Genomic DNA, 11,669 nt, shown 5'->3' on the forward strand with positions numbered 1-11,669 from the left:
GTTAAATGCTCTGACACAAAGCAATGCTACAAAGGTATTAATACCAAATATGACATTGATGACTGCATTTAAGTATGAGTCATTACTTTGTCGTGGCTGTGATAGAACTTGGAAGATCTGAGAAAAAATTGGAAGGCAGCATCTATATAAATAGGCATGAGCAATTCTGAGGGGGCCTGGCATCTGCCATCTACTATTTTGAATGTCCTCTGCCCACATCTGAGTTATAAGGATTGCTGCTATTCACAATTCCACTTAAAGACTCACAGGAAAGAAAAAATGAAATATTTTACGCCAAGACTTTCTTTAGAAGGATCTAGGGGCAAATCTCCTGATGGAATCAATCTTTTTGTTAGACCAATATGACTTGAGTTCATTCCGTGCCTGACTAGCCGCTTTCAGCAGGAGAAATACATGTGGGCTGTTGTGCTGTCAGCTCGGCTGCCAAGCAGGCTGAGCCTTCTGGGCAAAGGAGGTGTGGTGTGCCGTCTTCACTCCTTGGGGTGGCTGATTTACCTCATGAAGTGCCGCTGCCTCAAATTCTCTCCAAATTAGGAGCATTCTTGAGGTAGCAGGAAAACTTGACTGAATTACTTTTCTTGTAATGAAAGTATCCATGTATCAGCTCTTAAAAGCATCTACTCCTCAATGAGACGGAAGCCCAGATAAAAAACTCAGTTGTGTTTGTGCCCAATTTTCATTACTATTTTACCTATTTGCTGCTTGAATCTCAAAGTTTTCTTATTGAGGTAGAGTCTTGGGCTGGGCCTGTCTAACAGTCTGTATTCTGGCAAAATGACCAGAACATGCCATTATAAACACAAAGTGGACATGATTAAAATGGACCCTTAAATTAGTAAATTCAGCAGAACATTGCGCAGAGCAGGTAGGCAGACCCTCCTGCTGGCCAAGCGACCCTTGTAGAACATGAGGTTGGCAGCCCTTGGCTTTTTGATCAGAGCTTGCTGTGAGGCCACTTGTTGGAGTCTCAAGGGCTAGGAGAATTTGCAGGGGAAGAAATGCATGGTGGGACACAGCGCCGTGCCCAAAAGTGCTAAACTTTTTTTTTTTTTTTCGGATGAACAGGTGTTTAATGCTATTAACATGAACTAATACAGAGAGCAGATAATAAAATATCCAGTGTTTACAAACATGTAATTGCATTTAATGCTTCCAACAACCCTATATGTGATAATGCATATATAAGCCCTTGGTACATGGTCATTATTACTACAAGTATGTTGAGGTGACCATAAAGACAAGTGCAATGCCTCGCATCTAGAAAACACTGCATGAATGTTCATGATGATAATACTTAAAAGCTAATGAAGACATTTGTTCGAGACCACAGAACTCTAAGTGAATGGGTGGATTTTGGACCAGCAGTCTGGTTTCAGGACCAGCACATTGCTGCCACAAAATTCCAGGTACTGGAGCCCTTCCGGCAGGCTTATTTTGGAAAGAAGGCTATTTTCATTAGATAACTTGCTACCTTATCGACTGCAGAAAAATTGTAAGATACATAAACATTAAAGAAATAAGTTAGAGGTGCCCGTAACAGACTGTCAGCAAATTTTGATGTATTAATATTTCCTTCTGAACATTTGTTTTTCCTCTTACTTTCCTATAACATACATCAACACACCCCACAGTTTTTAAGGAGCTACATTTGGCTCAATCTGCTTTGGATTTTGTTGGCTTCTCCTTTTCATTACCATGCTATTACAGCCCCCATATATCCACATGACCTTGTAGGGAGGGACATGTCCCTTGACAGGGACAGGGCTTGTCTCTGCTTTAGCAGGCTCCAGGGCCTGGGTGATAATACACATTCCAGCCTGATATGCAGCTGGGGCATCTTCTTTACCTTGCAGCCCTCACTAAACTAGAAAGATGACTATTGTTTGCAGAATTTTAAGCGTCACATGTCTAAAACAAACCTTTGCTGCCGCCAGAGCAATGAAAGTAAAACGTGCTTGTTTTAATTTTTTTCTTTTAAGTTTTGCATCTGATCATTGTAAAAATTGGCACTGGCAAAGCACCCATCGTGAGGATGAAAGGAATACCGCATGACAGCAGGAGCAGCTTGGAGAGTCAGGCATTCCTTGTCTACACCCAGCACCGCCCATGCAGGGAGCTGAGGTCCCCTTGTTCCTCTCTTTGGCAAGATGATAGGGCAAAATGATATCTGAGATTTATTTTGTTTTTATGGGCTGTAATTCTCTGTGTTATATATTGTATTAAACCATTAGCCTCAATAGTACAATGTGTATTGGTTTTGAAGCCACTTGAGAAAAAGTGAAAAATGAATTTTTCAGGGGAAAAGCAAGGATGTTGGCAAACAAAGCAAGGCTGGTAGGGCTAGCTCAGTAGACAGATACTCAGTTTTGCTTTTTAGAGATTCTTGTGCTTTTCAGTTGCTTTTCTGAGATACCAACCCCTGTACTCCTCATTTGAGTATGACCCCCAAAACATCAAAAGGGAATTGTCCTTGCACCGTCACAATGGAGACTTTATGACTTAACTGGGGGCAATGAGACATGATGCTGCCTGGTGCACCCGAGCTGCGAGCAGCTGCCAGAGGAGTGGTCAAGTTTGTGTGCAGGGCCAGCTGGAAGCCTCAGGGTGCCTGGAACGAACACTTGGCTTTGAATTCTGTCCTAGGGTGAATTTATATTTGGTTTCTAGGTCTAGCTCAAACTTTCCTTCTTTATCAACTAGAACAAACTTGCCAAATAATTTCACTTCTCTCATCAAGTAATAGTGCATGAGTAAAGCTCACCCACATAGGGTGGCAGAGTCTAGATCATGGGAGCAGGTGGCTGCACCACCAAGATGCACGGCTTTTTGCCCACCAAGGCAGCAGAGGCCTTTAAAACCCCTGTGAGCTCCTCGTGCTGGCTGAGACAGGTACTGCCTTAGCTACAAGGGTGGGACGTAGGCTGTCCACCAAGTGGTTCAAGCATTGTTCATTCATCCCCTCATTAATTCAGCTGGCATTTCCTAAGCACACGGGATGTGCCAGGCACAGTGCTAGGCATGGAACTGATCCTTGCCTGCCTGGAAGGTACTGAGAGTGTTGGGCTGAGGCCATGGCTCCACATTCCCAAGCCCATTCATCTCCTGTTCATCCTGCCTAGAAAACACGGTAAGGACAGGAATGAGAAAGGTGAGTGTGGGGGACACCATTTCCCATACCCATGGCTAATTTTATGAGACTCTCAGTGGCCAACTAAAAAATATGTCACAGTGTGCATTCCATGACCTCTGGGATTCAAAAGCAACCTCTGCTTCCTTCCTTCTTGCCATCTCCTATTTCTTCCTACTCGTTGGATTTTTCTCCAGTGCAAGCCTTCCCAGGTTGTGACTTGTGCTTCCCTCCTGAGTGCTGCTAGTGGCTTCTACAGACTGCTTTCCAAATTCTACTCCCTCCCCTCAGCCTTCTCTCCATATTCATTTTTTTGCCTCTACCTCCACCTCCACTCTTTCCTCTCATCTATTTTCTCCTCCATCCTTCCTTTCCTCCCTACTTCCTCCCCCTTTCCTTCCCCCTTCCCCTTCCAACTTCACTTCCATTATGGAGCTCCTGCTGTGAACCAGGCCCTGCGGACTCAGATGAGAAGTGAGAAGCGAGCTCCTTCTGCTCCCAGGAGCTGGGCCTGATCTGGGGCTGTCTCCAATTCCCTCCTGTGACTGTTCCATCCACTTAGTGTCCCAGATTTATATGCTCAGGCTCTCCAGGCCCTGACCCCGTGTGGAGGTCCAGCGGACACCTTGTCTAACTGAGCCCAAAGTCAGTGTCTGCTGGGGGCCTGGCCCAGCACAAAAAGCCACACACACCCTCACTCACTCCATGCCCTTCCCTAGGAACCAAGGCCCTGACGTGCGAGGTGGGCTTGTGGATGGATGACTGGGGCTATTATGACAGTGACTAGGAGGTGAAGTTTCCCAGTGAAGACAGTGTCACACGGAGCCTGTGCAAACATGGGTGGGCTCCATGTGTCCCAGCGTGCCCAGGGTGTAGTGCTCACTCTCTGCTAGAGCTCTCCATGCTCTGCCCATGCTCTGCTTCTGCTCTTTCCATCCCTGTCCTCAGGGTCCACTTCTTTACCTTCACCTGCCTGAGTCCCATACTTTTAGGGATGTGGTGCAGATTTGTAGGTAGCAGGAAGGCTCCTGGTCAGGGGAGCCCCTGGAGTCGTGGAGAGCATGTGGCTGCTTTGGGTCCAGCCCAGTCTGCGTCTGTGTCCTGGGCCGTGGCTGGAGGGAGCATTGGTGGGAGCTCACCTGGGCTTCCTTTCCTGTCTTCCTATCCCTAAATCCTTCACAACATCTGACAGAGTCCAGAAGCTTGTTTGTCTTGGGTGGAAGGGAAGAGAGTCTGGGAGCTGGGTAGCTCATGGGGGAGGGTAGAGATGCAAGGGTGGGAGAGGATTAGGGCCACCTGCCACCATCCCTGAGACCAGGATCAGGCAAGTGGTGCAGGCAGAAGGCTGGTGGATGACCGCGCAAACCTGAAAGCAGAGCCTGAGAACAATCAATAAGACAATTGTCCTGCAGACTCCCCTCTGAACTTCAGAATAGAACAGCATTTCTGGGAGAACAGAGTGGGCTGAGTCCTCCTCAGCTCTTTCTCACATGGAGGAAAATGCACTAGAATTGACATCTTAGAAGTAGCATCATCCTAGGACACATAACCTGACAGAAATGGGTAGAAGAAGGTGCTGTGGAAAGGAGATAGCCTGCGTGTTGTCTATGCCTCTCATGGAGTACAGGCTCATCCAGCAGAGCTGCCTTCAGAGCAGAAAGAAGGGATGGATTCCTTGAGACTGAGCTGACTGTGTCAGACTACAAATCAGCGAAGGTCACATGAAGGGTTGTTGGTTGTTGGGGAGCATGGGATTCCACAAAACCTGCCAGAGATGAGCAATTTTCTTTTTATAGAAATTCAGTAAATGTCTCAGAAGGGCTCCCCAAAGCCCCTAAGTCCCTTTCCCATCCAGATCCAAGATAGGCAATTCCCTCTGAGTAGGGCCCATGGGCATCTGGTCAGACCTGCACCTGCTGCTGTCTACCTGCTTCTCGCCTGGATGCCCAGTGACTGAGAGATGAACTTGTCATACTTCTCTTAGTGGTATCCCAGCTGATATCTCAGCAGAAGGCAGAATCCTACCACAGACTCCCAACCTCCACTCTCACCCCTCCTTGTGTCCCACAGGGCCACAGCTCTCTCCAGACACATCATCCCCTTTTATATCTTGGGGCTTTGAATGTGCTGGTCCTGCTGTGTGAAGTGTGCGTTTTTTTGAATGGAGGCTCTGCTTGCAGGTGGAATGCATGGAGGGCATGAGCACTGCCTAGAGAGGAGTTGTGGAGGCTGGGCATGGAGGTAACAGAGGAGTCAGCCTGTGGACCCTGGGACCTACCAGAGCTGGGTTCCACCTTAGCATTTAAGGAGGTGGCCTACACAGAGCAGCTGGCAGTGTCTGGACAGGGGGGTCCTTCCAAGGTCACCATGGGACTGGTGGGCTGACCTGTGCTTGTGGTCCAGTCTCTGGCTCTGATTGGAGCATGCTTATTTCTACAGAATACCGGCAATCCTCTAGAGCTCACCTGCAGCTAGGGATTAAAAGACCCAAGAGTCACTGAATCATTGATTTTCATCCCCAAATCCTTTCCCTTACATGAAATTTCCCAAGTGCTATCAAATCACAGTTCTTTTTTTTTTTTTCAATTTTAGATGCTCTGGAAGTTATTTTTTCTTCAAGTTTAGATCACTCATTAGACAATCAATGGAATTTATTAAAATCTCACTGAGTTCCTACTCTCGATCTTACAATGTTGCTGGGGAAACAAGGTATTCACCTGCATTCTGAAAAAAAATTGAGAATCTTTTTTTTTAGAAAGGAAAGAAGAAAAGAAAGAAAGAAAAAGGAGTGAAGAAGAGGAAGAAAGAGGAAGAAAAAGAGGGAGAGAGAATGGGAATATTGCTTTATTCTAAAAATGGGTATTAATAATGGCTGATCAATATTTTGTGTATTTAAAGTGGAGAATGTACATTTTGTGTATTTAAAATGGAGAGCTCTATAAATATTTATTAAGTTGACCTGTTCGGGATCTGAGTTCAAGTCCTGATTATCCTCATCAATTTTCTGTCTTGTTGAGTCAAATCACAGTTCCTTAGTGCTGGAAGGAAGGGCAGCTACTTAGTCTTCAGTTCACAGACAAAGAAATGGTCTCAGAGAGGTGAAGTCACTTGTTTAAGAGAGGTCCAGGTCTCCTCAGCAGGTCAGGGCTTTGTTGACCCAGAGCCTTTTGGTTGAAAGTTGATCAAGGGCCTTTCAGCCCTTCTGGACTGCCATCTGAGGTCTAGATGATGGGCCAGACACAAGCAGGATGGCCACAGAATTCACAATTCCCCAGAGGAGGAAGCAGCTGGGAGAATGGGATAAGAAAGTGGGGTCTCCACCTGCCGTGGCCTACTTTTCTTGTACTACAGTCTTTGGTTAAAGCATCTCTCATCTTGTGGTTGTTGCCCGTGGCTTCCCATTATGAGTCGACGCAATTGTCTGTCTGTCTAGCCTCTGGATGTGGGACAAGCAGATCAATGAGATCCAGGAAAGGTTTGTGTCTTGCTGTCTGGAAGCCGAGGCTGACAGAACAAAGTCACTCAGTTATGAGAACACTTGCTAAAAGAATGTCAAAGCTTTTATTTTCCCCCTCAAAGTGGGTCTGTCGTCCTATAACTACCAACCGTCTTGATCTCACACCGAGCCATTGATGTGGTTTTACTTCACCGCCTCCAGAGGAGGTGGGATTTGCTGCTGAGTTTCATGATTCATTTTTCACCTTTCAGAGTTTGCTTTGGTTTGAGGTTTGCACTCCTGTTAGTGAGAAAACATGGTCGTTAGAGTTGATTCTGATTTTTGACACTTACACTATCCTTACCCTACAATGGTGGCATGGGGACACTCATTTACAGCCTATCTTCGGCCAGTGGGAAAACTCAGGAGAATAATTAAAATTAAAATGTGTTGCATTTTTATTGTGATAAAGTTTAGATAAACAGAATTCTAAGGAACAACAGTGAAATAGCAGTAAAAAGCAAAGGAACAGATACACTATGGAGAAAGTATCCTCTTTTGCAGCAAGATTAAATTTCCCTAGAGTGATTCACAGCAGCAAAGTAATTCACAGAACTCCTACATTGAGCAAGAATTTGATGCTAACATTCCAGGAAGGACGATGCAACTGCAGGTTGGGCTCAGCAATCAGAAGACCACTTAAAACCACAGTGTCCTCAAATTTCTGCAAATCACTCAAGTGCCAGCCCTTCAAGGCCAAAACAATGACCAAGGTAAAGTCCAGGGACTTGGTAGTTGGCCCACATGTCATCAAATGATCCACTTGGGCTGACTGAGAATTTGGGGTCCCGCCAGGCCATGTGAATGGCCCCGCCTCCCATCCAGGGAAGAATGAGAGGGTTTCTGTTTTCACCGTCCTGAGCAGGGGCAAGCAGCTTCTCTCCTTCCATGTGGCCTCCTAGGCCCCTGGGTATGCTCAGTCTCTCCAAGAGCTCAGAGAAGATTCAAGAGAGGCAACTGCCCACCCAGAGGGGCTGCCGGAGCTGGGGGACCCTGGGGCAGGAACTTAGCTATCTGGAGCTACCTGTCCACACTGGGTTCCCGGGTCTTGATTCTGATTATGTTGATACAGAAGCAGACCACCCCACAACTGGAAGCCCATTCCAAGGCAAATGGGTCATTCTACCTTCAGGGCCCTCTTGGAGGGCCCTGGCAGCTAAAGTGAGGCCTGAGCAGACCTTGGTGGCTTCCTCTGATCGCCAGCCTCCTACTGTGCCCCTGTGAGGTCAAACAGTGTGGCACAAGGCCCAAGTAAAATCAGGCAGGGGTTATAGGGATTGAACTAGGAGCCTAGGGATACGCCCCCAGCCGCAGCCTCCGAGGGACTGCCATGATAGGCACTCGTCAGCGGTCACTGCAGGCTCAGAGGACAGCTGCTGATGCCCACTGGATGAGGCAATGTGCTGTAGTCTGAATGTGACCTCTAAAATTCATGTACTGGAAATGCAATTCCCAGTGCAATGGTGTTGGGAGGTGGGCCTAACGGGAAGTGTTTAGGGCATGAGGGCTCAGCCCTGGTGAATGGATTAGTGCCCTATAAAAGAGCTTGATGGAGGGAATTTGGTTCTTTTTCATCCTTCTATCCCTCTTGTCATGTGAGGACGCAGTGTTCCTTGCCCCAGAGGATGCAACACACAGGTGCCATTTTGGAAGCAGAGAGCAGCCCTCACCAGACATTGAACCTGCTGGTGCCCTGATCTTGGATTTCTAGCCTCCAGAACTTCCAGAAATACATTCTCTCTCTCTCTCTCTCTATATACACACACACACACACACACACACACACACACACACACACACACACACACATATTTATAAATTACCCAGTCTCAGGTATTTGGTTATAGTAGCACAAACAGATATAGACACCGTGTTTAGTGTTTAGGGGCTTGAGTATCCTGGGGGACAGGCCAGGTGGGGGTGATGGGCTGGGGGAGAGCTTTAAAAGCGAGGCAGGTGGAGCTCATGCACAGAGTTGAGGATGGTCACTGTCCTGGGGACATCCTCTACATTTGCTTCCGGTCACCGCCTCAGTCCTCTCCTAAGGCTGGGTCTGCAGGAAGCCCAGGAGTGGAGAGCAGATGCTGGGCCTGCTGGTGTCGTCTTTGCTTTTCCCAGCCCAGGGGCCTGGGCTCAGACTCCTGCAGTAGGAGAGATTCAAGGACCTAAGGGCACACTTTCTATGGGTGAATGGAGAGGGAGAGAGGGAAGGTATATGTGTGTGGAAGAAGAGAGAGAGAGAGAAAGTTCTCAGAGCCTAAGCAGGAGTAGGATGGCCATGGTGGAGGGCATGGCATCCCAGGGACTGGGGTTCACGTTAGATGTGGGCTGCCCGTGGGAACAGGGTGGGCTTCTAACAGTCCCAAAGTGTTCGAGACCCGTAGGGCCCTGGGCTGACCTGGTGGTATCTGTTGACCTGAAGATGGGGACTGGAACTGCTCAGCTTCCCGGGGGAATTTGGCACTTCTGTCTGTGTCCCTGCATAACAAACCACCCCCACACACATCTTGGGGTGTTTCTCAGCTCTGGAGACTGGCTGGCCTGGGCTCGGCGGTTCCCTTGCTCTACCTGAGGCTGCCCAAGGTTGCCTGCCAGTCGTCTGGGGCTGAATTGGCTGAGGGGCTCAGGAAGTGCCATGGGAGGCATGGGGTGGGGCTGCGAGGCTGGTCTTCCCTGGGAAGCTGGACGTCCCTGCCGCTCCCTTCCCATAGGGCCTGTCCACACTGCTTCATCACAGGGTCTCTCTCTAGAGCATCCTGCATGGGGATGTTCCACTCCCACTGTATTTTGTGGGTGAGTGGGAGCTGCTAGCCTGGGTTACACAGGGCAGAAGACCACCTGAGAGCAGGAATCCTGGGAGGGTGGCCATGGGGCCATCTTTGAAGATTTGCTGTGACTCATCTTCCTGAATCAGGTGTGAGGCTCATTTAGGTTACATAACTCATTTCAAGGGGAAAGAACTTCAAAGAACGAAATGTTATCATCTGTGCCGTTGCAGTTTCGGGGAGCAGCTACTGCTTTCTGCTAGAAAAGGGCTTTAGGGGATTTTTAGAGGCAATAGGAATTGCTAAGATGAATTCCAAGGCAGAGATGCTCAGGCCTCAGCTTAGCAAAAAGGTTAATTCAGCAACTTATCGAGGGGACATTGTCAGCTCCTGGACCCTCCACTGGCACCTGATGGTACCAGGCTCTGCACAAGAACACTGCTGCCTGGGCACTGTGGTGTCTGCCTCACCTTGTAACTGGGCCTGCACCCACCCCTGCTTCTTGGAGCTGATGGGGGCAAGGCTGTATGTGTCCCAGCACATTCTCCACCCAGTCTCAGCTTCCTGCTCCCCAGGAAGTAAGCCCTCTGGGACTTGATTTCCCTTTGGCCCCTCCCCATCAGCTATGCTCTACTTCTGAAACATCTGGAAGGTGGGAACATCTGTTATACCATAGGGTGAGTAGACGTGTTGTGGAAGTTCTTTTTGCAAACAGCAGCTTCTCAGCAGGGCCAGGGGACCCCCACTTACCTCCAGGAAGTAAATCAGCTGGGTGTGGTGGGGTGAGCCTGCTGCCTGTGACGAGGGGGTTTCAAATCAAGTCCAGCTTCTCTTGCAGCTCACCATTCTTCCCTTATTGGTGGGAAAAACAAAAGTATCGTTTCATGCTATGATTTAGGTTTGAATAATGAAAATATCAATGAATACACTCAGCTTTAAACTCTGTACACTCCAGCATAGAGGTCCAACTTCCGCTCATCATTCTCCATCAGGTGCCCCCTACCCCCATGCCCTCTTTGTGGCCTGTCTGTGCTGCAGGACTGCGTGTCCCAGGAGGACATTGCATGGGCCTCCTGCTGGCTTTTCATTGGATTTGGCCAGTGAGAGGTGGTGGGAGATTTGGCCAAGTCCTCAGGGGTGCCTTGTCCCTCTGCACTTTACCTCCTGCCAGGAGCCCCTATCCCATGGCTCTGGTGTGGGCATCCCCTGCCCTCAGCCCTTAGCCCAGGGCTGGTAACAGTCCCCCGGTTACTGGGAGTATATCAGCTCCATGCCCTCGGGTCTCTGAGATGCCACACATCTGAGAATGCGAACCTTCCTTTCTCTGTGGGAACTTGGGGCAACACCTTCTCCTGCTTGGCCCTGGCTGAAGTGCAAGCCAGAGGAGCTGAGTGGAACCATGACCCCCAGATGGGTCAGGCTTGGGGCCGATTTGCTGTTGGCAGAGTGCTTGGCTTCAGTCCCATATACCTGCCCCTGCCTATCCCACATCACTGGCCAAAGCAAGGCATGGGGGCTGTGCCTAATCAGAGAGCAGAGCAGCACACCCCCAAGGTGCCTGGAAGGAGGGGAGCAGGAGGTTTATGAGTGGTACCAGGACTTGCACTGAAGCCTGGCTGCCAGTGACATGGGGGCAAGCTCAGAACGTCTTTGACAACAGGTGTGCCATCCCTCAGTCCCTGAGAGTGTCACTGCTAACCAGTACCTGCCACTCCTTCTCCGCAGAGTTGCATGAGGGAGCTGTGGGGGCTTTCCCTCTCCAGATTCCAGGCAAAGATCCACAGGCAAAGGAGACGGGAAAGGCCAACCTGCTGCCTCCAAGTGGGATCAGCTCTGGATGCAGTTCACACTCTAGAGACCCTGCGGGCTCAGGCCCAGGCCATATCCTGGCTGAGCTTTCCCTCATCACACCCCTTCTCCTGAGAGCACCCCCATCCATCACTGGAACAGAGGTCCCCGCCCCAGCCTCTGGGGAACCCAGCCTGAGGCAGGAACTGTTTCGGAGTAACAAAGCCAGCAACAGGAGGAGCCAAGACCCACAGGGAGACCTGTCTGACTTAGAATCCTGCCTTCCTTCCAGTGCTAGAAAGTAAATCTGCTGTGGTTTGAATGTTTGTGAACTGCCCCAAATCCATCTGTTGAAATCCTAACCCTCTAGGTGATGGTGTTAGGAAGTATGGTCTTTGGGAGGTCATAGGTCATAGGGGTGGGGCTCTCATGACCGGGTTTAGTGCCCTTATAAAAGAGACCCCAGAGATAC

This window comes from Callithrix jacchus, chromosome 1 (assembly GCF_049354715.1).
Source record: "Callithrix jacchus isolate 240 chromosome 1, calJac240_pri, whole genome shotgun sequence".
Lineage (NCBI taxonomy): Eukaryota > Metazoa > Chordata > Mammalia > Primates > Cebidae > Callithrix > Callithrix jacchus.